Here is a 12059-nt window from a genome sequence, read left to right on the forward strand (position 1 = left end):
TGGTGAACTACCACCCCCAAGCCACAGCAGCCTGGCAAACAGGGCCCACAGGCCAGAGAACCTGAGGAGGAGCCAGCTTTGACACCTGGTAAAGTGCCCATCCAGGGAAAATGGGTGCCATCAAGGCACACCAGCCCCAAAGGCCACGGACAAGAAAACCCCTGCCCCACTGCAGACACCTCATGTAGACGAAGAGGGTTGAATAGCTGGTAGCAATGCTGAGGGGCCGCTGTCAGCGGCCACAAGTGACCTAGGTGAGGTGGCTCAATCCACCCTATATAGCATGGAGGAGGATGGCCAACAGGACGAGGTGGACACAGCAGGCCAATGAATGTTAGAGGACTTTGAGACAACACCATCCCTGCCGCCCACACCACAGTACTCCCTGGGACATGGGTCTGGTGGCTGCAGCTCTGGGGATGAGATGCCTGGAGATGTATTCAGCCCTCAAAGGAGTCACACTCCACCTCACGTGCAACCACCAGCTGGAACCAACATACGGGACCTAGAGGGCTGCATGAGCCGCATGGAGGAGCGTCAGCAGGCCATGCACGATATGGTGAGACAATACCTTGCAGAAGGGTAAGCCACACGCAGGGCCCACCGTGACAAAACCCAGGTAGTCTGTGTAACGTGTGGCCAGGTGGGTGCATGAGGGCATGGAATCCATGACACAGGTGCTCACACAGCCACCATGGACCAACGTCATGCTGCACCGGCCGAGCCACAACTCCCACTATCGGTGAGCACAACCCTGGCAAGCTCAACTCAGATGAGCCCAGTGCATGGCCGTGGGTGTGTGGGGGAGTTGAGGGAAGGTGGGTTATGGGTGGGGGGCATGGGTGTGTGGGGGAGTTGAGGGATGAGGGTGGTGGGCGGGGGGTGTGCGTGTGTGGGGGAGTTGAGGGATGAGGGCAGTGGGTGGAGGGTGTGGGTTTGTGGGGGGGTATTGAGGGATGGGGTGCTGGGTTGAGGGTATGGCTGTGTCGGGGAGTTGAGGGATGGGGCTGGTGGGTGGGAGGCACTTTGTAGAACATCAAAGGGGTTTGGTCCACATTTATACCTGTTTTTTGTACATAGTTCACATTTCCTTAATACAACTGGTGTGCATATGAAGTACACATGACTGGACATTGATCAGTGAGTGTGTGTGAATGTCTTTGTGAACTGTGCCCAGTGTTCATTATTCACAGTGCCTTGTGTAACCCAGTACATCAGAAATATTGTGCAATCAAAGATTGGCGTTCAGCACATCCTTCAGGCACATTCTGCTGTTGCCTATATGCAGCATCTTCCCCATCATCCTCCTCATCTTCCGGTGGAATTTGGTCCATGTCAGGTGGCAGGGGTACATTGCGCTGGATGCGCATGTTGTGCAGCTTGGCACATACAAATATTGTCTCCCCCACCATTTCATGGCCATACAGCCCAAAAGTCTGCTCAATCATCACATGAGTGCCTGCATGGGCACGATTGTAGTCCTCTTTGTGCCTGGTGACTGGATGCCTGACAGGGGTGAGGAGCCACAGCTTTAGGGTATACTCAGCATCACCTATATGGGAGCAACTGAGAATTTCATTGTGAGGGGTTTTGGCATTCCTTTTGTACACTGGCTGTACATGGTTCGTGGTCAGATGTAAGAGATCTTCACTGCTAGCCATTGCCATATTATTAGAGCAACACTCAGATTGGTGTACTTGGCTTTTGTTCCACGCTACGGGAGCATGGATAATGTACAGGTCCTAGAGACCTTGACACTTCATACGGCACTCACACAGATGATGTCAGTAGACCCACCCATGATGTGCTCACATTTGATGGCTGTGTTGTAGTGGTAGATCCAGTATGCATGTAGGGCACTGGATGATGGATTTCCCTGATGTGCAACATGATACACGTTGTTTTGCCAATCATGCTTCCATGTATATGATGACGCCATGTACATTTCCGTCAACGCCTTTGCCCATGTGACCATGGCATAATGGAAATGGTAGTATGGTCAGCCAGTATAGGTAGGCAATTCTGTGATGGCACTGAGTGTCAACTGGCATGGAGGAAGTGAGGTACTGTGTATTGGTCCTGCAGCATTCGCACATGTGTCAGTGGTGTTCACCACTTGCTGAAACCTATTTTGTACATCCATGTAACATTGGATTTTTTGTTGTCCTTTCAGGTGCTGTGCATGGCATGATGGTGTGCGGTGTACCTGTCGGGCAGGGGCAGAGACATGGGATTCCCTGAGAGGCAGTTTGATTTGGCTCAGTCATGTTTGCATGACCTGCGCTGTACTTTGCTGCGCACATGTGAATTATGCATTGTGACTGCCGGTTGTGGTGCATTGTGATAATTGTGGCCCAGGTCTGATGGTGTACCTTGTGCATGTGCAGGGGTGGGTGCTGTGTTCCTAGCTACCATTTACAGATGGCTATGCGGTCATGGCACGTCTGCATCCATTGTCAGTCTCACACATCCCGTCATAATCATTGGGGTCACAGTGTTTGGCACCCAGGATGGTGTCCTCCCCAACAACAACCCCCATGGCCCTGTGGTTGGACTTACCCAGCAGCCAGGCACGTCGTGCAGCGTGTCATTCCATGTAGCAGGGAAGCGTGGAGTAGCGCAGCACCATTGCATCATGTGTGGATCCCGGAAATCTGCCACTGCAATGCGCTATTATCTTGCCTGCATCACACAGCATCAGGACATTCAAGGAGTGATAGAGCTTCCGGTTGTGATGCACTGCCCCCACGGCATGCCGGACTACCAGCTACACATGGGTGCAGTCGATGGCACCAATGACGTTTGTTATGCCTGACAGTGCACAGTATTCACCTCCTCCACAGTCTTTGTAGCAATATGTGGTGCCATGCGTGTTTCAGGAGTGCATCCAGCACCTGATTGAGCACACAGAAGAAATATGGTTGTGAGATGCTATGCAGCTGCCCCACTGTGTGCTGGTAGGTGCCTGTGGCAAGAAAGTGGAGGACAGACACTACCTTCAGCAGAGGGGGGATGGTGGTATGGATGTTGATCAGGCTGACCAGGTCATCATGAATGGGATCCACAGTTGTGCATATTGTGTCCCTGTCCAGGCGGTACAGGGTGTGGATCTGTTCAGGGGTTAAGTCAAATGGACGTCAAATGGACTGACCCTTATGTGATCCCCTGGTTTAGTGTCTGCTGGAGTAGTAGCAGTGCAGGCATGTCCTCCAGCCCCTGTCTGGCAACTGCTAGTGGTATCATTTTGGACTTGGAAGGGGTGTGGTGTGTGTGTGCTCCTTTTGTGCTGTGCCTGACTCCACTGCCTCCACCCGTGCTGATTGTGTGCACCTGTGGCAGTTTGGTACAGAGCAGATTGTTATTAACGCCTGTCCCGCGATGCTGGTATTGTCGGCATCATCGTGACCGTTCTTACCGGCATCTGGATGCCGGTAGGGACATGTCCATGCAGCTCATAATGATCGCTTCCTTGTGGCATGCCAGTGTTACTGGCATGGCTGCCGTGAGCCCACACCCATACCGGGTGCACGCTACCCAGTCACTGCACTTGCCTGTAGCACCGGTCGTAATGCACCAGTCCGGTATGTGATGCCAGTATTCACTTACTGGTATTGTTATTACCAGACCACCTACCTTCTAATGAGGCCCATTATCTCAGCAGCAACCATTCTGGCGACACCAGACTATGATCGGGAATTTTACTTATTATCTCACTGCAACAGCACCCTAATGACGGCAGTGCTTACGCAAAAAACATCACTACGCCACAAGTCATTGGCTTATTACAATGGCATATTAGATTCTGTGATGCAAGGGCACTTTGCGTGCAAGCAAGCCCTCACAGCAGCGGCCTTCGCAATTGAGAAAAGCGCCACCATAGTGATGGGCTCAGTGACACTATTTGTCGAGCACTCTTTTTTTGCCATACTTGAAAGATCAAAATCCACACTCACCACACAGCGGGCCACAGCATATGAAATTATAATCTCGAGCCCAAAGATACACATTGTGCGCTGTAAAACTGTAAACCCAGCCACCTTCATCACAGAGCCATGCACAGTGGGAGACATGCAAGCACACAATTGAACGGTATACACGCATTTCACCGTGGTATTTTTCATTGTGTGTTTTTTCATCGCCGTTTTTATTTCGAAAAAAACTCATTGTTTTTTTTTTTGGGGGGGTTAAAAAATTAAATATATGGTTGTGGGTGTAAGAGAATTAAAAAAAAACGAGTTTTTCGAAAAAAAAACGAGTTTTTCGCGAAAAAAAACGGCAATGAAAAAACCTGCGATGAAAAATACTGCAGCGAAATAACATAGAACCAATTGAACCACCTATGAGGTGGAATGTTTGACGTCATACACTCAGATAACAGTACTCATTTTGTAAATGACCTTTTCAAAGAAGTGACATCATTGCTAGGTGTGAAACACAAACTGTGTTCAATCTATCACCTTCAGGTGAACCGGATGGTCAAGAAGATCAACGGTCTGCTTAAAAGCTGACTCTCCAAATTGAGTCACACCCTAAAAAAGGATCGGGTGTATTGCCTGCCCCTAGCACTGTTCCAACTCAGAACGCAGCCAAGTAAGGATCTTCATTTGTCTCCACTGGAGATAGTGATGGGGAGATGCATTCAAACACCACTATCTCCAGTGAGACGGGCATCAGCCACTCATAGAGCTTCCACAGTGATGGGGGACGAGTTTAAGGAATACCTTACACAACTGACAAGAACTGTGCGAAGTATAGCTAAACAGATAGCACCCCCATTCACACAAGAAGGAGAAACAGATACAAATACCCTAGCAGCAGACAGTCCAATGTCGTAATTAATGCCCGAAGAGAGTGTATACGTGCGCAGTTGTGTGTGGAGATAGAACTCTCCAAGAGTTCACGGCCCTTATGAAGTAGTGTATTGCACACCTTCTGCTGTGAAGGTTAAGGCCCTGAAATACTGGATAGACCTCTCCGTCGTAAGCACACAATAGCACAGTGCCCCATGGGGAACAGCCACAAGAGCAGGAACGTGCAGTGCAATAAGCAAAAAGGTACAGATGAACGACTGAATAAAGAAGAGTGAAAAGTAGAAAAGTGAACGTAAAATTTCGTAACAGTGTACAGTATTAGCAAATGTATATGGAAGTTGATAAATGATTTCATAAATGTAACGTCTCTTTATATTTCTTCTTTTCTTTCTTTCTCTCTCTCTTTATCTTTATCTCTCTCTATCTCTCTCTCTCTATCTCTATCTCCCTCCCTCTCTCTCTCTCTCTCTTTCTACTCTCCAAAAGATACCTTTTTTATTGCTAATCCTCCTTGTCCTCAGTGAACTTTTCTTAACTAAATTGCCCGATGAGGAAAGACTTGATAGTTGATTGTATATGTGTATACTTAAGCTATATATATCGCCCCTTCATGTTCAAATATGGCGGAAAGGAGGGCCCTCACTGACAACACTACAAATGCAGATAGCAATAGGGGAAATGTTAGTGCTACTTGAGCTTGCAGTTATGAGTGTGGGTTTTTATTTTGTTGCCATGGTTTTCTCTATAATGTTGTTTTGTTTGGGGATGTACTGAAGTATTACTTTTATTTTGGGTGATTTAAAGAGGTGGGATGGGGCAAAACTGATACAAGAGAAAACAAGCCTTATTTGGAACAGGTTTAAAGTAATATGGGCCCACAATGCCTCTACAAATCTTAATCTCGCCATTCTGCATAAGAACCGAACTGTCAAAGCCCCAACCTTTACATATGCTGCTGTGAATTATGATAATGATGAAGTATCAAATTATTATAATGTTGACAATCCAACCTTTGATGTATCAGTATTGCCATATGTACATATGCACACAACCAGGGAACCTACCTCAGATGGCGAGTATATGCACTTTAAGCCCCTTACCCGAACCCCACAAATGTATTCAACCTCAGAGTGCCGGTAGAGTAATAGTGAACACAATGATGAAACACGGACAGAAATGTTTCCTATACGATATCAAAGAGTGAAAAAGCTATATAGTGGTTTAGGGGGTAATGGAAGGCCGTAAAGGTGGTGCGGGGGGGTGGAATTCAAAAGGTATGATGTGTACCATGGCCTGGGATTAGATGCTGTCGAAGACCCATACACCCTGACCAATCTAATAAATGGTATTCAGATATGAGTGCCAGGGCTAAACAGGCTAGCAACAAAAGTTGTTACATTTGCTCCTTGATACCCCATACATCTGGAAAACCCAAAGTTCTCATACCCCAAGAAACGCATTTGTTGGATGCCCAGTGTCTTGTTCATCTAGCCCTTTGTAGGATTTGGAGTACTATCCAAGCACACACCGTAACAGTACAATTGCTGCAGAACGAGTGAACATGTAACAGCAAACCTCAAGGAATTCTTTGCGTGAAAGAACCATTTTTTATCATCTTTTTTATCATGAAAGGGACAATGTTCACAGAAAACAGGTGGCAAGAAGAGATGATAACCTCCAAAACAGAAGCACTCCAAGGACTATCGGAAGAAATATTTCAATGGGTCAAAACAACATGCACTCCAACGTGGTCTCAACACATTGCCAAACTGACCTGGGTGACAGCTCTACAATGAGGAATACATTATTAACTTTGCTTTCATGGAGAAGGGATGGTGTCCATGGGATCAAGCAAATACTGCAACAAAACATTCATTTTCCCAGACATGAAGAGAGGCACAGCAGCCTTAACTGACTTACTAGGTATGCAGCAAGCAAGCATACCTGCACCTCCCACCGTCATGGAGAGGTACCTGTGCCATGGCCACACTGCATTCGGGCCTAATGGTGATCCCAGAAAGCCATGTCCAAGGGGAGAGGGTGCCAACCGAAACATCTTCGGCACCCCAGTCAACAACTGAAGAACCCCCAACATGTGACATCCTGTCAGAAGATAAAATGCAGGAAAGAGTGTCCCGCAAGAGACGATTATCAAACTACATCTCCAGCAAGTCCTCAGAAATTTGGCAGAAATACCTGACCAATACAGACTATTTAATACAGCAGAAACATGTGTTGCCTCATTTATGTCAAGTATCAAGACGTAAGCAAATGCCAAATGGCTGCAGATAGTGAGGTGGGAGCTGATCCAGCAGGCCAACAACACTGAAGAGCGATTCAAGGTGATCAAAGTAGAACTCAGAGCCCTGCGGTTGATGACCACGCAAAACCAGTACGCCCTGGACCTCCTCACAGCGATGGACAGCAGCGTTTGCTGAAAAATTGGGAGTGCATGTTGTACCTTCTGCCAATGCTGACAATGTAACCTTATCACATGTAATATCTGCAGGTGAAAGGATGAAGAAGGAAGGTGGGCTGCAACCAAGCAATTGGTTCAACGCTATTTTTGACTGGATCCCTTCCTGGTTCGGAACTATGATGAAAATACTTGTCCCAATTATACTCTTCCTGTTACTGATTTTGTGTGTGTGCCAGGTAGGCGTCCGATGTTGTGCAAAATTAATGCCTAGTTCTGTGATGATGATGGTGACAACGGGCAAAACGACAAAAGTGCAGACAATGAAAGATGTGCAAATACAAACTGGGGAAAATAACAATCCCAAATTTTGTATGAGAGCAGTGTATTGCAACCCAGGGGAGAGGGTAGATAGTTTGTATCATATCACAATAAAAGAACCCCGGGAGCTGGAAAGGTATAAAGAGGTGTGGGTGGATCCCAATGGGAATGGGGGAATATATATGACATGCACCCCTGATGAATATGCTAGATGAGGTCAAAGCTAACAAGGTGTTTGTAGAGCTTGGATGTAGATAAAAGAAACACCTGCCTGGGATGAGGCGGTGCTGGAGGCCGAACACTATACGAATGCTAGTAATATTGAAAGTAATTTGTTACTTTAGATGTAACAAAAGGGGGAATTTAAGAAAGGAGGCGTCCGGTTCCCCCCTAAATTCCACATGAAAGGGACCACCTGCTCTTGCAATAGTGGGGGGATGTCTTACTTGCCCTTCCCTGGTCCCTGTGGACGAGTGCCTGGCACCTACAGAAGCGGGGCTACTGCAAGATACATTTGGACTCCATTTTGTTTACCCCAGACTCCATCTTTGGACTGGGCCGCATTCTGGTCTCTCTGAATTCTCCTCTCCCATCTGCAGCGCTGTGCACAGAGAACACTGACAGCCCCCACCTCCCCCTCCCGTGCCTGTGCCACCCAAGCCCATTTCTCACAGACGCTTTGGCGCGAATTGTTTCAAGCAAACAGTGTATTCTTTTCATCCTTCCTCTGAGTGTGACTGGGCCGAATAATGACTTGTGGCCCATCGGTCTCCATAAACCCGCTCCTGCACCTCTCACCCCCACTGTTGAAAAGTTACTGCCCGTCCAACCCTATGCCCCTCCAGTTTTCTTTTGATGGAACAGAAGTGTGACCTTTCCTTGTTGACCACCCCAGAGTGGCCCCAATATAACTAATCTCATGTCATAAAATCTGCCTTAAACCAACACATATCAATCTATCCCTTCCTGCTTTAAAGTGCCAGAACAGACAACTGTTAAATCTCACCCCCCAGTAAGTCACTTGGAGGGCAAGATCCCCACACTCTTCCCCTCCCCAACGATCTAAGGCGAGATAATGTAAATAAGTGTGTAACATTTTATAGGCCTTTCTTAAATACCAAAGGTATAGTTTCTGGGTTATTATTTACTGCATGTCCTGTAATAGCATGTAGATTTGTTAGACAGCATCAGCCGCCTCTCCCAGACCTGATCCGACCTTGTACGGACCAGCCCAGCTGACCCACGTGATGCCTACCAGCCCGCCAAGCTGCCAGCCAATCTCGTGGAACCTGCCCCATACTAGGACCCATTTCCTCACCAATCCAATTGTAACTTGTACACTGTATGGAAAACGTCATCTATGACGCTGTAACCCTTTAAAATATATTGTATCTCTATTGTTTGCCAGAGCGCTCACAAGGCAGCAGAGTTCTCTGGATGCTGAATTTTATATAAAAACCTATATTTCTCTATCAACCAATCTCCGGGTCTAATTCCCTACTGGGATGTATCCTTTATTCTGAGTTTCTAATTGTATTGTGGGGAGAGACCACATTCACTTGTCCAGAGAGCTCTACTAACAATGGTCAGACAATTGGGCTTGTGGATATTCACCTGAAACCTGTTAAACTGTTGCAGGTGAATAAAAAGGAGAGAGTCCAGCAGGAGAGAGACCAGCAGGAGAGGAGCCGGGCCGAGCGGTGCAGGCCTGAAGGGAAAGAAACCCTGTGGAGACGGTGGATGCCGAGGACGGTCCTGTCGGGAAACCAGGATGCCAGCAAGTTCCCTGGAGAGACTGTGGTGATGAGGCCCAGGTGGGCCGTGAGAGGGGCAGAGTGGTGGGAGCCTCCCGGGTAGGGTGCTTGTAGCAGGAGCTGCGAGGCAGGAAAGAAATCCGCTGCTGTAAACTACCAGCAGCATCCATGGGAAATGAACTGAGCTGCCAGCAACCCACATGACAGAAAGGTGGATTCAGAGCAGAATACAAGGAAAGCAGCCACCCGGAGTAGCCAACAGGGACCGGTGAGTGAAGGCAAGCAAGCACTCGAACAGGGGCACTCCTGGGGGCTGTTATCGGGCAAACACAATTGCCAAATGAACAAATCCAGATGTGCGAGATACTGTGAACCCAAAGTGACGGGTTATGGTGAACAATACCAATAAGATGAACTGTGAGCAAATGAATAAGAATTAAGACATATTGAATTCTGAACTAAAGGAAAGCTTTTGCCAAGCCTATGAAAGCTTTTGATATACCTGTGAAGACAAAAAAGTTTGTCTGAAGTACACACACAATGGTGGTTATCACGAGTTGGGCGGTAAGGGTTAACGGTCACCGGTAAGGAGACCGGTGCTGTTAAACCCTTACCGCCCTATTCCAAGGTCCTTTAGTGGGCCCCACCTGGAACGGCTGGTCTGATCAGCCGTTCTTTACAGGACCCATTAAGGGACCTCGGAGCTAATAACGGGCCCATTATTAGCGCCTTCCCCATTCCCATTGAGCCCTATTGAGGCTCAAATGGGAATGGGGAATGGCATTTGGAATGGGGACTTACCAGGTCTGCCTAGGTCAGAATATCCGGTAAGTTCCCATTCCGCCAGACCGGACCCGGGTTTGGAGGCAGCCATGGTGCAAATAGCGCCATGGCTACCTCCAAACTTGGAATGATATTGAAAGCTAAGAAAAAATCTCATGAAATGCAGTGAAAATCAATTACTGAATATTGCTGAAGAGTGTGAAAGTAATGTGGTGAAGGCAAGAGAGCACCACAGAGTGGACTGTGTGAAAGAATACGTTGTCAAGAGACTGGCAAATAGCAAAATACATTGTGGCAAAGCCAAATGGCTGGCAAGGAAAAAACCAGGTGAATGTGAACCAACAAACAAGTGTAGTTACAAAATAGCCGTTGTGGGCAAGAAAGCCTAGGGTTACCAATTGCATGACTTGTAATGGGTGGACCACGTGGTCCAACAACTGCACCTAGACCGGGGATACCATATCAGTGAAAGTCAAGAAAACATACAGAGAGCAAATCCAAGTGTATGAAAGAGATGCTGAAGTGAAGTAGAAGAAAGAAATCTGTATAAGCTGTCATGAAACTAGAAGGAGTGTAAAGTTGACCTGGAACTGTTTTGTGAATATCAAGAGACTGAAAATAACTATATAGCTGGAAAAGATGAAGTCTTGGGGGAAGAGAAACCTAAGACCTTATGAACTGTTTTGTTCTCTTGAGGAAGGGAAGCTCAAGGCTTCCTTTTGAACTCTGTTGTCATGTTGGGGAAGAAAACCCCAAGACATTGTGGAAAACTCCATTGTTGTCTTGGGGAAGGGAACACTGAGACATTGTGGAAATCTGTGTTGTTGTCTTGGGGATGGGAACCCTGAGACATTGTGGGAAACTGTTTTGTCTTCTTGTCTTCTTGGAAAGTAAACCCAGAGCTCGAAGACGCTCAGAACATTATTTGGAACACTGTTTCTTTTGATGCTGACATCTCTACACATGGTTTAGCGCTAGCTTTAGTTGCGAGGGCAAGTATCGGTTTTGGACACAGACAGACTTTTAAGTTGAACTGCATAGGGCAGGTTAGGCCTTCAACCACCGTGACATTTAAGTTAATACATATTTTTAGTTTGAACTTTAAATTTGGTGTCTGTGTCTTGCTTCATGATGCCTTCACCTATAACATATCATTAAAATAATTAGTTAACCAAATGTTCACCTGCACACGCTGTCAAACAATCAATACAATTGCAAATTAGGGCATTCCCAAGCTCTGAAAATACAAACTGATATTTAAAAATAAAAACCAAATATATTTAGAATGATATACAACAGATACAATTGTCTGCTTTTTGATTGTGAGGCAAGTATGGGTGCATTTGAAGCTTCTTGATTTGTAGGCATTTTCCATATAAATATATAATGCCAGAGCAATTGATTAACTTTACATAGAGCTCAAGAATCTTTCTGCCTCTCCTCTTTAATTACCACTCTTGTCCTTGAGTATAGGGATTAAGTGCTTCCAGCGTGGGAGAGTTTCAAAGGGACAAAAGAACTGAAGGAGCGTTCGGTCCTCAACCAATGTTTTGCCACAGTCACAATTGCGAAGCCTTGCTGAGGCATACTTTTTACTCCAATGTATTCCTGAGGAAACTATAGAAAATGTATTTCCTACGAGGTCAAACAACATAGCTCGTATTCGAGGGCTTTCATATGAATTAGTATATTGTTCAGATACAGAATATAACTCCATAGCAAGGTACTGTGTGGTTATTATAATTTTTTTGCGTGCATCTCGTCTACTTAAGATTTTCCGTTTAATATACGTTCCAGCCAAAGCGTTTAAATAAAATGCCCCATCTAAGGTTAGATAATTAAATATCTGTTTGCAACCATGAAAGTTTTTTCTTTTTTAATATATTGCAACCACAGACCTCAAGAACCCACTTGACGCCATTAAGTCCCCTATTATCCTGTGAGCAAGGGGAAATACGTTTTTCTTCCACAACC

The sequence above is a fragment of the Ambystoma mexicanum genome, chromosome 7q, assembly GCF_040938575.1.
Source record: "Ambystoma mexicanum isolate Mex_15411 chromosome 7q, UKY_AmexF1_1, whole genome shotgun sequence".
Classification (NCBI taxonomy): domain Eukaryota; kingdom Metazoa; phylum Chordata; class Amphibia; order Caudata; family Ambystomatidae; genus Ambystoma; species Ambystoma mexicanum.